We start from the raw sequence: 13,764 nt of genomic DNA, 5'->3' as shown, positions 1-13,764 counted from the left end.
AATATGTGACACTTAAAAAGTTTTATTAATTATATAGTATAGATATACATATCCATACTCAATATTTAATAACTTAATAATTTTGAATTAAGTTTTCAGCTTCCAAATGACACATCCAATTTTAACAACAAACCGCTAGTGTTAAACAAATTTGTGGGAGATATAAAGTCGTCTTTATTTCTTTGGATTACTCAACGGAATAAGAATTTGAAGATGAAATGAGAGAAGTGAAGTTTTAATCTTTGATTAATTTGTATTATTTCTTGAGGAGTTTCTTTTAAGAGACTCGTAATTATATTTTTTTTCTATTTGTTTTTGGACCCCTTATGTCTAATTTGTGTTCTTTTTTCTTTTTCTTAATATATTTGGTTTTCTTAAAGAAAAATTAATAAAATAAGTCTTAAGCTTCAATACTCCCTTTTTTAATTATTAACTAGGTAGCAAACCCACTATGTTGTGGTGGCGGGCATGAATTCGTTTGGTATCAGTCGTTCGTACTGTTATAGACATTAAACCCAAAACACAAATTAGAAAACACCCAGAACACTCGTATAGCATATGATACAAAAAATATAACGTATTTAAAACAACGTTTATTCAGTCGGTAAAACTCGGTTGTTGTAGCAGCGAGTCAACACGAATTTTGTCAATATGGGCTACGACTGTTATGGTTTAGAACCAAACCCAAAAAATAGTCCCGTCAAGTTAACATATTTAATACAAAAAACGGATGTTACCAACAAAGTCAAACAACCGTGAGCTCACCACAGGAAAAGGTCTTCTGTGATCACCCTCCGGCATGAGAATAAATTAGATGTTCTTTAGAGGGATAATCAAAGAGAAAGAAAGACATAGTATAAGTGAAAGTGTGAGAATTGGAACACAAACCCGAGATGCCTAAGGCATTCTTATATAAGGGTATGGCGCTTCTCTTTCTCGGTTGCATGTAAGATTTTATCATTTATGACGATTGAGGCTTTAACCCCAAATATCATACAATTGTATGTCCAGAACGCGTGTAAAATGATGGCTAATTAAACACTTGTTATGAAAACTGACATATTTACCAGCATACAACACGTCAAAAGTTACCTGTCTGTGAAATCAACCCTTGCTTATTAATTCCAAACTTATTCCTGCCTTGATTATATCATCGTTTAATGTATCAGCATGCCTTCTCATTTCTTCAATAGTCACTGATAACTCGTCCATTTTCTTTGCAGCGGTATCTATTACAAGCATCGTATCCTTTCTATAAGCAATAAAAGACTCTTCCGATTGGAACTTTGCACATAGAAAATAGTTAGCTGTGGTCTTTACTACAGATAGACGAGACTCATTGTCTAAAATATCATTTATAACCATCCGTACATTCTTCTTTAGAGGACTCTTCCATGAAAAGCATCGGTTTAAATGTAACCACAAACACGTCAAAGGTTTCTCTTCCATCCATAGGAAGGGTCTGAGATCAACCGTATAAACAGTCATCACACTGAGCACGCCTGCAATAAGTCCGCTTGATATTTTGGCCAATACCTTCACTGACTTCAACTCTAGGATCTCCTCTTTGAACTGTCTTGTAAAACCAACTGTTTGCTGACATATATCTACTAACAATTTCATAAAATCTCCTGAAAATGTAACACTTCCATCATCATCAAGATCCAATTCAGAATTCTGGTAATCACCGGCTCGTCTACAATTTACCACACCTTCCTTCAACCGCATCATTACACTCAACCGACTGTCACATCCGTCATTCAGCAAGCTTACAAAAACATTGTAAAGCCACGATGTTTGAAGGCAGATTTTGAGGTAGTCATTCACTAAATCAAACAACAGTGGATGATTCATCCATTCTTCCTTGCATTCACTTAAGACCATAAAACCTTCTTGGTTGATTTCATGTAGAAATGTAACTACTTTATGGACGTAATCCAGAGAATACATTCCACTTCCTAGGCAATAGGGACGAGAGATTATTCTTATTATGCTGGCGGTGCTGTCATGGATGCTGGAATGACAAGAGAGGCTTGAACTGGCAGCTTCTTTTTCTTCACATGCACGTATATACCACTCAAAATCAGTGTGAATTAGAGATAAAGTTGCTCGATACATAGCGGTCATTGCCTCACTCTCGATGCTTTCATAATGTTCTTCACTAGGCAGTATAAAGCGAATTCCAGTGACAGACAACTGTAAATTATTATCTTCAATAAACTGATTCAAAGCAATTCCTGCCCCTCTTATATCAAGGCTATATAGATGAACATGCCTATGCATGTCTTCAATGATCACTGAGATGTTATCCATCATTCTCTCAAGCTTATATATTACAATAATCATCTCCTTCTCATTCTGATGAGTAAAAGAAGAAAACCGAGCCATCTTCGTCTTTAATTCTTGTACAACAATTGCGCAATCTAAAAATTCCCAGATTTGCAACTCCCTTCCATAACTTCCCTCGTCAGGAAACCATTCATACTGCTTGTTTAAAAGAACATTCATCAAACAGAACCACGTAGAATATGAGCCCCCACCTTTCATCTCTTTTGATAGCTCTTCAGTACACATATATGTAGCCAGAATACTAAAAATGCCTGCAATTGTTATATTTGATACTTTCGCCAATGTGTTCACCGACATGAACTTTTTAATGTCTTGGAAATCTTTATTTAAATGTCTTGAAAAAGCAACTGTTTGCTTACAGAAATATGCAAATCTTGTGATGGAAACATCACAAAATCTAATACCTTCAGAAGTTTCAAGATCATTAAGCTGTTCTAGCATCTCTCTATAACTGTAATCGTTGTTTCTTCTACTCTTTGCCAGAATTTGTTCCAATGCCAACTTTACACTCAACCAGCTGTCAAATGCATCTTTCAGCAACCTTAAAAAGTCGTTATAAAGTTCACAAGTTCCATGGATGATTCGATAGTAGTCATAAAACAAAGGAAACAACTCTGTATGACTCCATTCTTCTTTGCAATCACTTAAAACTTCTTGGTTGATTTCAGTTAAGCTTTTAACAATTTTATGCATCTCGACCAAGGTGTACTGTTGTTTTCCATAGTCACAGATGAACGTTGTGATACTCCTGCTGAGGTGATGGTTGATAGAAGATCGACAGAAAAGGAGGAATGTTGAAGCTTCGCTAGAATGCTTAAAGTCTTGCTCTGCAAAAGGAGAAAAGGTAGCTCCAAACAGATGGTGCACCATAGCAGTTACAGAATCTTTAAGTTTTTTCAGCTGCATAATGTCTTTCTTATAGATAAAAAGGACTCCAAACTCAGTTACTTGTAATTTACAGTCTGCAATAAATATATTCAGTCTTTTAGTATTATGCATCTTATTTTTAGATATCATGTACTCCCTATATGGTAATTGTTATCGTGTAGCATCATGATCATGAGTAATTTAAGAGATGTGAGAAGAAACACATTTAATGAGGTAAACTACTATAGGTGTGTGATTTTCTACATGTCTAGTTTCTGGATAATGCAAAAACATGCTGAACTTTCGTGTCATACCACTGTGAATATTAAAAGGCTTGTAACTGGTTAGGATTAAATTTTCTAGTCAGAAAATTGAACCTAAAAATTAAGAAGAAAATTACACTACTCTAATCCATCAAGACTCTCATGTCAACCAATATTGTCCGCTTTGCCCACAAGAAGCTCAGAGATTTATTTATGGTTGTCCTATTGGAAACTATCTGGGAGGTCACTCATCTTAGTACTACTCCCACTCAAGCACACTTCATTGCGCCCAAAATGCGCTAGCGACCTTTGATGTTAAGGATGCATTTTTATATGTGGACTTATATGATAACGTATATAATCACTTACGTTTGTTGCTTAGGAGAGTTTGGGAAGTTAAGTTTGTTCGAAAATCCCTATGTTGCCTAAAAGAATCTCATCATGGTTTGGAAAATTCAACAACGTGGTTACTAAATTTGGATTAAAGAGGAGTTCATGCAAATTTTAACACTAGATTAATACTTTTTGGGGGTTAAGTTTCTTGTTGCAAGAAAAGAATCAACTTATCACAACAAAAGTAGTGTTTCGACATGTTAAGCAACTCTGGATTGAAAGAAGCCAAAACATGTGAACCGTGAGAAAGATTGAATAATTGTTAGAAATCTCAACTGCCTTACCATCACACGTCCTGAAATTTCCTTTTTCAGTAAGTGTGGTATGTCAATTCATGCCGTCCCACTAAAATGTTGTTAGCAATATCCTAAAACGCATAAAGGGGACACCATGCCACGGATCTTATACCAAACTTGTGGTAAAAGTGCAACTACAATAAATCATTTCGCTAATGGATAGTGAGTCCTAGTCAGGGTAACATTGTGTTTTTGGGAGAAGCAAGAAGCAAAATATTGTGTCACACTCTAGTCTTACACCTTGTTATTGCACATATTCTCTCTTGATAATTGAATACAATGTGAACTATTGTGAAGATTAAACCTTACCCACATGAGAATATTGTGTTTTATTGTAATGTTTGCATGTGTAGATTAGAAATAAACTAGATACTCACATAAGGTTGAGAATACAGTGAATAGACTCAATATTGTGAGAAACCCCAATATTCTGAGGTAGGTAGGAAAATGGTAAGATCAGAACAGGTTCGGGTGGAAACCGGCCATGATCTCCCTCTCTTCCATCATAAAGAAGTACACAAACAAACCAAACAGCCTACTCGATGTGTTATTACATTCGTGGTGGCGCCTTTTCTAAAACCAAAGTGATCAGGTTGCTTTGGTAGACTGGTTACGTGTTGACGGGCGTTCAGTAGGTCCTGATATTTGTCTTTGATGGTCTGTTTAAATGATCGCCCGTTTTAAGTTTTAACACATTTGAATTTCGGGTATTTTTCCTAAGGTGGCCTTGGGTTTTGATAAGTTCAAGACATAATTATGTACAACTAAATCTAAAAGAAAAACATATACAAAATCCCCAAATTAAATATTAAGAAAAAGTTATTAATATCCAACTACAAATTGCTGAGCGACTCTCTCTCTCTCCCTCCCTCTCTCGCTCTCTCCCACTCTCCCTCCCTCCCTCTCTCTCCTCTCTCCCACTCTCCCTCCCTCCCCCCCTCGCTCTCTCTCTCTCTCTCTCCTATTCTTCTTATTATTACCCAAAAGAGACTAACCCACTCACTCTCCACTCTTAGTATTTATTATATGCAACTCCTCGCGCCCTGGCTAGGACTTAACACCTCACAGCAAACACACTTTTTAAAACCAAGGTGAAGACACCGTGAATTAATGTTAACGTTAGGTTTCTTTGTCACATATAGATCCTATGAATAACTTTATGATTCACTCACATACATATACCAAAAGACAAATAAATTAAAAATGTAGCATGGCATCAACATTAAGAAAACAAAATGCTTAGTTTTTCTAGTTTGTTACTCAAAAAGTAAATATATATTTCAAACATTTAGGTTTAAAAATAAAGTTTTCTTAAATATATATTTATTTGTTGCTAATATCCACATAGACCCTGATCTCACAAAAAAAGTAATGTGTTTTCTCTTTTAAGTTGCATTAAATTTCTTAATAAGCATTTAACCATTTTCAGCCTCAAACAAAGTATATGTGATAAATACGAAATAAAGTAGTTACTGACCTTGTGGCTCCATGCTAAACGAAAACTTAAAGCTGTTCTTTTGACCTGAATCAAGAGTCCTTTGAAGGTCATCTGCCCCTGTCCAATAGACTACCAATTGGTTCTCCAATCCGGCTGCCAAGAAGCTTATGGGGACAGGAATCCGCCAATGTTTTTCACCAACGTGAACATGAGCTGTTACCGCATATTTAGTTTCCATAGCATCATCAATGTGGTGTAAAGCTACAACAGCACGTATAGCAACTCCAATCCATGGGCCTTCAAGGGTCAAACTTTCATCAACTCTTAGCAGCTTGAAACCTGATGGAATTTCACTTCCAGCACCAACAATCTCAAATACAGCTTCTGGTGTGATCCAATATTTTGAACGTGACTGCAGAAAGTTTGAATATAATTAAAAGAGCAAACAAATTGGGGCAAATGATGATTCCACACTACATAAATCTATCACAAGAGAGAGAGAGAGAGAGAGAGACCTGAAGGTAACTATTTAATATTCTTTCTGTCAGATGACCACCGGTTTCATTCTCTACTACTTTAGGGCAGTTTAAGCAGGACACCATTGGACTAGTATTGTTGCTTGCGGCATGAAATCTTGACACATCTACCCATTTTTCTGAGATAATGTAATTGAATCTCAACTGAAGTCCATAAAGAGTGTCTTCATTTACTACCGAAAGTTTTGGTAGTGACTGAAGCCTCTGGCAATTATTTAAACAAAGCATTCTCAGATTTGAGAGGAGACTGATGTTGGCGGGCAGAGAAGCTATATCATTTCCAGATAGATCCAAGTTTACTAACCGATTTAATAAACCAATACAATCAGGAACCACAGGTAAGTTGCAATAACTTAGGTCAAGCTCCCTTATACCAGATAACACATTCATCTTTGAAAAAAGAAAACCTCTGCCTAGGGATGAAAGCTCACATCTACGGGCACGTAGGAGTCTAAACCTTTTCAGGTAACGTATGGACGAGGGAATCTCTTGTATAGAAGTTTCACTTGCGTCAAGCTTCCTCAAATTACACAATTTCCCCAAGCTTTCTGGTAACTTCTTGATGTTAGTTCCATCCACATACAGATGCTCTAAGCAATTCATGTTATCTCCAAACTCAGGGACATATTCAAGATTTGAGCAGCCGGAGAGAATGAGTGTCACAAGAGCTTCCATTTCGATATTGCTTCTGCCAAGGCTCTGAAGATGTGTACACCCACTAAGGTTTATGTATTCTAGATTTTGTGAGAAAGAACTGATCCGTGTAGCTCTTTCAGTTTTGTGCAGCCTTTAAGACTTAATTTCACAAGCTTTGGTGTTGATGACAAGTCAGGTATTTTGGTCAAATCCCTTGAGAAACTAAGATCAATAGATCTCAAATTAGGCAGATCCTGTTAAGCGGAAAAAAAAAAAAAAACATTGTAAGATTTCTAGCTTGTGTTTACTTCAAATCACGATTCATGACTATATGGACAACACTTACAAGACTTTTTTCCCATAGCGTTTCAAGTTGGCCAGAACGCATTTCAAGTTGAAATATATGTTTAGGTTCAAACATTGGAGGCAAGGACTTCAATGAACAACCATACCATTCCAGCACTCGAAGATCATTAGAAAGATAGCTAAGACCTTGAGGAAAGTGTATATTACTGATTCTGAGAAATTTTAGTTCCCTCATCTTTGAAAAACAGGATGAATCATCAATGCAATCATCCACTTCAACTTTATGTGACTCTAGGTTAATAATTTCAACTGTTCTTGATTCCTGGTATAAACAAACACAACAGAATGTATCAAATTTGACTATTAAGAAAGTATTAGTATATTTAATGTTGTGGTGAAACCTAGATGTCAAATGAGTTACCCATTATGGGTATTTAAAAGCTATTGCAGAATAATATTTGAGCTATAACAAAAAACAGAGGCACTCCAACTTAAATTTTAAAAATGATATACGCTTCAGTTTGCATGATCAAAATTTGTCTAAATTTTGAAGGAGTGAGTATAAAACTGTAGATTCGAGTTTTAAAGTTTCTTACAAAATGATAACAATTTTATGGATTTTGTAGAGAGCCATTAAGCAAACCTTTGGTTTGGATGATAGAATATCTAAGACATCATGACGAAACTTGATTGCAATTTGCTTTCCATTGCATTGTTGTGATTCCCTGTGAAGAATTTCCCAGCACATTTGTTGGAGGAGATCATGCATCCCCACGCAATCATCAAATTTAATAGTAATAAGAAACTTATTTATAAGATCTGTGATTCCACTCTCTGAGTGCATGCCAATATCGGTTAGTATATCTGCAACCAATTCTTTGTCTCTCCCTTTCAAGAAACATGCGATATACATGAAGATAAGCTGCTGATGTCTATCTAGTCTAACATAGCCTACTTCAAGTCTCCGAAGAACTTCTTTATGTTGATATTCTTGAACTTTCTTCAATATGTCTTTCCAATAGTTTTCCTCTTTCCCACATAGTAGAGAACCATACACAGAAAGGGCTATTGGAAGACCACCAGCAAACTTCACAATGTCATCAGACAACTTTTCATAACCATGGGTACGATGTCCATCTCGAAATGCTGACTGACAAAAGAGTCTAAGAGCTTCTTCACCATTCAATTCTTCACACATAAAAGTTTCATTTACTCCATACGCATTCAGCAAATCTGCATTTGTTGTTGTTACTATGATTCTGGAGCCGGGCCCAAACCATTCACGCCCACCAGCCAAATACAAAAACTGGTCCGCATGATTCACATCATCCAGGACGATAATAACCTTTAAATCACGTAGCTTTGCCATCAACAAAGTTTGCCCGTGTTTAACACTTCTTACAGGTATGCTTTCATCCTTTAAGACATCATCAAGGACTTTTTGTTGTAACTTGCATAAATCACCATCATGCTCCTTGGAGACGTCCTTGATGTTTTCAACAAAGCTACTTTCTTGGAATTTATCTTGAATGCCTTCAAAGACAACTTCAGCCAAAGTAGTCTTCCCAATCCCACTCATCCCACAAATCCCTATGAAACGCACTTCACTAGACTCCATGTTTAAAATTCTAATCACCTTGTTTACTCGAGGTTCAATTCCCACTAGACCTTTGGTAAGATGACTAAGATCTACCGCTGACGCATTTCGCATGTCCTGCACGATTGTTCTTACGATTTCACTTAAGATTTCTGACTCATTCCTGCAAGTATTTAGAAGAATCCTGTCAATTGCATATTTGCATGAGTTCACTTTAGCTCTATCCACTTCAAAGCATTCACTTCAAAGAAAAAATATATAAGTTTGTTTTAAAACGTAAAGATAGAGTCTGGAGGTCAAACCATATAAGTTTGTTTTATGAAGCAAAGATAAGACAAAACTTATAAATTAACTTGAGGAGTTTGAATATCATTCATATACTGATTATTGATAAGCAATTTACATTTTTAAACACACCATAAGTTCATTTGTAAAATAATTTCAGAATAACCTACTTGTCTGGTGTCACGTGGAATCCTTTGATAAGCCCGACTTGTGTAAAAGCAGATCTCCATGTTCCTACCTTCTCTGGTGAGATTCCAGGTTCCTTTTCATGATTGGCAAACCCCTGTTCGAAACAGTTACTTTGATGGCGTACATCAGAGGGAGACACATGGTAGAAAACAGGAATAACAATCAGCTTTCCTTGCTCCATGCAGTCCACAACCTTTGTGATTTCCTCCAAACACCATTTAGACGTTGCAAATTCGTTCGATAAAATTACTACAGCAAATCTTGATGCTTCTATAGCCTCTAAGAGCGCGGGAGCAATGAAATTCCCGATCTCAAGTGACCTATCATCTTTATAGGTTCTGATGCGTTTTCGAATAAAGGCATCGTATAAATGGCTGGTGAAACCAGTGCGAGTGTCCTCCCCTCAGAAGCTCAAGAAAACATGATAACCCTGTGATACACTTGTAGTTGAGGATGACCATCTCGATAGCTTACTGTAATAAAATAATATAGATGAAGTTATGAATTATTATACATGGAATGACAAAAACATGTAGATTCTGTGCACAGGATGAAATACTTTGCATATTAAAAGAGAGTCTACAGAGCTTTTAAAAGTACATAGGCATATAAGCGAACCGAACGAACACGAACATATAGTCGAGCACATTTTTCTGTTCGTGTCGTTCGTTTTAAAACCAAAGTGAACAGTTCACGAATGTATACGAACACAAACGAACATAAACAAAAAAACTTAAAACAAACATAAATGAGCACAAATGAACAAGCCTAATGCATCACAGTTGATCCAAAAACACAACAAAATTAGTTGTTTAAATTTACATGATTTATTCAAGATATCCATCACGATTAGTGGTTTGATGAGCACGTAGTATGTTTATATTTGTATAAATATGTATCTATAAAAATTAAAAAGAACGTAAATAAACGAACAAAACGTGTGTTTATGTTCGTTCGTTTAACTAAACGAAAAAAAAATGTCCGTGTTTGCTCGTTTAACTAAATAAACGAACTTCCAGCCGAACAGTTCGTTAACGTTCGGTTCGTTTACAGAAAATATAGCAAACACAGAGGCTTAATTGCAGTAATTAGGCATTTTGGCCAAATAAAACCAACCCTAAAGATAATCTAATCTGATTATTAGGCCCTAATAAGATAAGAATAAGATGATTGAAAGTAAAGTCCTAATTACCTAGCATACTACAGAAACAATAATAATAATAATAATAATAATAATAATAATAATAATAATAATAATAATAATAATAATAATAATAATAATTAGTAGAGTAAAGTACTAACTAGCTGACATAATCTGTTGAATTTTGACAGGTAGGTATATATCAAATGAATCACAATTACTCTAGCAATCAACATATAGAACAATAATAATAATACAGCAAGCATATATGAAAACTGACAGTGGATGTTGCAATTGAATCGCTCCAGTGATAGGTTTTAACAACAACAACTACTCTCAACATTGAAGTTGACTTCATCGTTTACTTTATCAGATCAAAGCCGTCGTAATCGACCAAAGGAAGACCAGTGTAATTGGTTTATTTGGATCTAGCTCGGGTTTTCGGGTAAACATGGAACCGAATGGACTGGTTTCGAACCTGGAATTAAAGCTCTGGGGTTCGGGTTCGGGTTCGGGTTCGTTCATTCATCCAGATATTCTTCAAACTGGTCAAGTGAGAATTGAGCGTCTCGGCTAAGGGAGGGTTAGGGGTGAGCAGAAAACCGAATTAACTGAACTGAAACCGAATAACCGAAAAAACCGAACCGAAGCATTAACCGATAGTTAATTTTTTAGTTTTACGAAAAACCGATTTTTGGGTTTAGGTCGGTCATCCATTTTGAAAAAGAAAACCCAAAAAAAACGAACTGAACCGATAAATCAGGCGTATGTTTTTTACGTGTTTTTAGATGTTATGACCGGAAACAAAACACCAAAAGATTCTACCATTGACGGTGATGAAGATTATGAAGATTGGGTCTAAACTTTGAAGATGACAAGATAATGAATGAAAATTCATGCCAAACTTTCAAGTTTCATCAGTCGCTTCGCTGTATCTCAATTACGTCAAGGGTTCTGTATCTTGAAACTTTAAAAAAAGATATTTAAACACCTAGTACTCAATCTTGAAAACTAAAAGGTTTCCTCCATTTTTCTCGTTCCATATAAAAAACAAAACTCGAGAAATGTCAACCTGTTTTGACTCGTTTTAATCCCTTTCTTTTTTTAGTTTGACCAATTATATATATATTAATTACAACTCATTCAACTCATGGGTCACATTTGTCACCCCTAGACAGGACTTAGCAAAGGTTTAGTGATCTGATTCACCTCACATGTCTTTGTGTTCGATATTCGGACTTTCTAAACGATGCTGCTACGCGACCGGTACACTTATCGTTGTGTAAGGCTTACTTAGGTTTTTCTTTTTTAAAGCTTAGTTGTGAATCACGTTTTTAAGGCTTAATATTAGTTAATATATATAATTTTAGCGGGAAATTTCAATAAGTTCTTCGTGACGCGCCAGAGCTGGATCTAGCTAATTTTGTTTTTATTTTTTCGTAAAGTCTTTGATTTATACTAGACGAGTGCCCGCGCGATGCAGCGTGATATATAGACCTTAATAATCACGTAAGAGATTTTTAGGTGCTTATCGTTCCATTTAAAACCGTGGATTAAGAATTCTTATTTTAAACTCAATTTAGTAGCGAAGTACAAATGAAACCGAAATCTAACCATTGTTAATCGTTTGTTTTTGTTGGGTTATAATTTTCAACGGTTTGGTTTCAGTTTTCGATGATAAAAAACGGCTTGGCTCACGGCTTAGTTTAAAACCATCAAAACCGGACCACAAACGACTATACGTAAGATGTTATTTTTTTAACTGAAAACAAACTATGACAATATCATACTCAAATTAAAGAGAATTAAATGCTCGTTTTTATAGTGCAATTTTTTTTAAAAAAATATTAACGTATGAAAAAGTTATGACCGTTTAAAAATCGTGGAGGAATTTGGATTAAAAGTGAAATTATAAATAATATATAGTTAAAAGATGGGGGATAAAAGTGGTAGCTATTCTTTAAATTTTCAAATGTTGATTAAAGTTGAGGGGACATTGTTGTAAATAATTTGAAGAAATATGAAAGAAACGTTAAATTAGTGTTAGAATGTCTACTATGCCCCTATTTAAGGTTGTCCAATGTGCTTGAAAAATTATAAATTACTTAAAATTGGGTGTCTTGTAAGGCCCCGTTACCGGTAGCTCTACTTTCCTGTTGGATTTACTCATAAACGCAGTTCTAAATATCAGAGTTAATTAAAACATTCGCGGAATATAGAAGCTTTCATAAAACATTTCATAACAAAACACATCTTGTCTTAAAAGTCATCTTGTCTTTCAAAATAAACAAAACATTAAACTTAAACGTCTTGAGTCTTCCGATGCCAGCCTCTTATTCAATGCCACGTGTCTCCTCAAGCGAGCTGCCTCATCCTACTCACCTGCGTGCATACTAAAAGTCAGCTACGCTGAGTGAGTTCTAGTTAATCATACATTATACAATACACATAAACTTATATTCTTTCATTCATACTTTCATACTTTCATACTTTCTTTTGTATTAACTTGCTTTCATATCTTACGTATTAAAGAGCATTACGCCCTACATTCCTCGAGTATTATTAGGGCTCGGTACCCTCCTTCCTCGAGTATTATTGGGGCTCGGTACCCTCTTTCCTCGAGTATTATTAGGGCTCGGTACCCTCTTTCCTCGAATATTAGTAGGGTTCGGTTCCCTAGTTCTCGAATATTAGTAGGGTTCGATTCCCTATTCGTTACCATACAACCATACATCATACCTCGAGCATTATTAGGGCTCGGTACCCTTTTCGTAACCATACAACCATACAGCCATCATTTCCTTCTTTTATTAACTTTATCACGTTCATACATATAAGCATACACATCATACTTACCTCATACATAGCGTTACAACCCGACGGTACGTGCAATATCCGAAGATCGTTCACGTACCATCAAGCAATCATTCATATATTTCACATTATTCACATAAGACATACACTTATCTCTTAGGATAAGCGTATTAACAAACATATTGAGTATGCACACAGCCCCGAAAACATAACACATAAATGGGGCTAGAAACTCACCTGAATCCTGTTACGCTCTCCGTTAATCGTTATTCCCTTCTTGAGCTGTGCACGGCTAACTGTATAATATTTACATGTATCAATTAACTACTACTACTCATGTTGTATATCTATCTTTATATAACCCACAACGAACGGGGGTCCGGGGGCAGCGCCCCTGGCAGCGGGGTCTAGGGGCGGCAGCCCCTAGCAGGGTCCAAGGGGCAGAGCCCCTGGCTGGGGTTGAGCTGCCAGGTCAGCTTGGAAAAATTTTATTTCCATTAACTGTCTTAACACATTTTCCATTAGCATTTTGAATCATTGAATAATATGTTACTTAAAAGTTCAAGGGATGAATTGTAATTAATTCATTCTTTTTCTAAGTCCAGGGACTGTTCTGTCATTTTATTAAACTTTCTAGTTCGTTATTCAGTCTTT

General features: G+C 35.9%; 1 pseudogene across 1 annotated transcript; it reads right to left on the bottom strand.

Annotated features, from left to right (window-relative positions):
* Positions 1-156: 156 nt before the first annotated feature.
* On the bottom strand, positions 157-10,654 carry LOC143555972 (uncharacterized; annotated as a pseudogene). The gene is made up of 7 exons (XR_013139293.1): positions 10,577-10,654; positions 9,137-9,552; positions 7,728-8,844; positions 7,125-7,406; positions 6,122-7,032; positions 5,646-6,018; positions 157-3,311 (listed from the first exon to the last, which is right to left on the bottom strand). The product of XR_013139293.1 is annotated as an uncharacterized LOC143555972 (transcript).
* Between the last annotated feature and the right edge of the window lie 3,110 nt (positions 10,655-13,764).

Source organism: Bidens hawaiensis, unplaced genomic scaffold (genome assembly GCF_021521415.1).
Source record: "Bidens hawaiensis isolate Kalapana, Puna unplaced genomic scaffold, B.hawaiensis_p1.1 tig00018422_1, whole genome shotgun sequence".
Taxonomy (NCBI): domain Eukaryota; kingdom Viridiplantae; phylum Streptophyta; class Magnoliopsida; order Asterales; family Asteraceae; genus Bidens; species Bidens hawaiensis.
The sequence above is the reverse complement of the archived record's forward strand: the minus strand, read 5'-3'. Positions and strand labels throughout refer to the sequence as shown.